The sequence below is a fragment of the Castanea sativa genome, chromosome 8, assembly GCF_040712315.1.
Source record: "Castanea sativa cultivar Marrone di Chiusa Pesio chromosome 8, ASM4071231v1".
Lineage (NCBI taxonomy): Eukaryota > Viridiplantae > Streptophyta > Magnoliopsida > Fagales > Fagaceae > Castanea > Castanea sativa.
The window spans coordinates 23,839,626-23,841,769 of NC_134020.1; positions in this window are offsets into that span (position 1 = coordinate 23,839,626).

Genomic DNA, 2,144 nt, shown 5'->3' on the forward strand with positions numbered 1-2,144 from the left:
TGCATTAAATTTAAGGGAAAGGATCCTCTCCAATTCCCTCCCATTTTTTTGGCTAGATGTGCTACATGCGGTATTTATTTGGTTTTTGAATGCTAGATGATTTACATCTAAACAAAATAAAAATTGGAAGGAATTGAAGCATTCAATGGGAGGTGATCTTATCCCCTAAATTTAATTGTCTTTTGAAAAAGAAAAAAATTGCTCATGCTTTATTTGCCCATACAACATTTTGTTTGAATTTAATTAAAAACTTAATATATTGCACTTGAGTAATTGCACTAAGTTTTTCCCTTTTGACAACGAGTCCTGTATGGGCTGTATAGAGTCCAACTTCACCTTCATAAAGCCTCGTTTATACTGTTGTTTTCCCTCACTTCATTTTGAACTATTGGGCTTATGATCATTATTCTTGATGTTACGGCCTGTCCAGTTCACTTCATTTTCTTGACCCATCACCATTAACTTGTCTTCATCCTTATCAGCCTGTCCAGTTCACTTCATTTTCTTGAGCCATCACCATTAACTTGTCTTCATCCTTGTCATTCCCTTGAACCAAACAAAATGTAAGTCTAAAATAAATAAATAAATAAATAAAAATGAGGATTCGAACAATAGAACTAATAAGACAAAGAGAGATGGTGGTAGTGGCAGTCAACAGTTGAGTCATAGGAAGGGACAAAAAGTATTAGTATCTAATATGATCAGTCAGAGACGATTGAAAGACGCATTCTTTGAAAAACCAGATACTTAGGGGTGTTTGGTTTTTAAACAACATCACACGTATTTTTATACATTTTTTTCCCCACATGTATTTTCACAAATATTTTCAAATAATAATTTTCAGTTTTTAAACACATGTGCTAAATGGGCCTTAATTTTGTAGTATTACTAGGACCAAATAAAAGAGTTTTGTTCACGGGACTAAAGAATCCGGAAATCAAGGATTGCGATTACTGGCGTCCACCGATGAGGCAAGTTGTATATATTTAGTAAGTATGTATGACGCTTGCATAATCGTTCCTAAGAACAATGGAAAAGAAGACCAATATATTCAAATTGGTAAACCCAAATAGAAAAATTGGAATGTAAGTAAATTCTTATCTTTTGTGTTTGATGGAATCAAACTTGGTATTATTTATGGCACTCATACCAACATAACTCGACTATCATTCCATTCCACCCACCCCTATCACTATGTCATGAGCGCATAGGTTTGATTACATTAACATGCGTGTATGTGAAACATATGTCAAGCCAAGAGCCTAATAGTAAATGGCATAATCTACTCTCTTTCATGAAGAGGATCAAGGTTAGAATTCACTATCCTTTATTATTATATCTATCAAATGATATATATATCCAACTTAATTGAAAGTTTGGAACCTTAAGTTGTTTCACAATTTTAAAAAAAAATAAAATAAAAAATAAGAAACAAGAAACAAAAATCAAAGAATGATAAATCATCATTGACAATAAATTACTTTTAATGACCTGAGGTCTTAATTTTTCTAAGCTAGTCTCCCACTTTGCAAATTATCAAGTTTGCCTTCACCATGTAACAGCTTATCGAAAGTAAGGTAAGACATTTTTTTTTTTTTAAATAATGATTTTTAAGAATTTTTTGGGTTAAATTTTATACTTGAACTATGATATTTGATTTTCTATAAGAAATTAGTCTTGGTTTGCTTAGTATGAATTCAATAAGCTATGTCTTGAATCCATCTTTACTTGGGTATGTTTAGGTTATTGGATGATTCTATGTAGTGTTATCAACGGGTTGGGTGGGTCGGGTTTGTGCCTAACCTGCAATCGAGCCGTTCAAGATCAAGTGGGCAGTTTCCCAACCTGCAACTGACCCGTGTACAACAACGGGTGCATCAGCTTGGGTTGCCGGCGGGTGGTTGTCGATTTCGGGTGAAACTGAAAATCACCAGAATTCGCCGAAATGCGACAAGATCTCGCCAAATTCGGCAAGATCCTGCAAGATCCTTCCAAGATTCAGTCTAAACTCGTTGGATCCGGTGAGATTTTCGCCAAAGTCATGTGGAGAAATCACTAGTTCGACCAGATTTGGGGTATATCATGCTGGAAATCACTCGATTAGTTGAAAATGTGGCCGAAAATCTGGAAAAAATGGCCGAAGT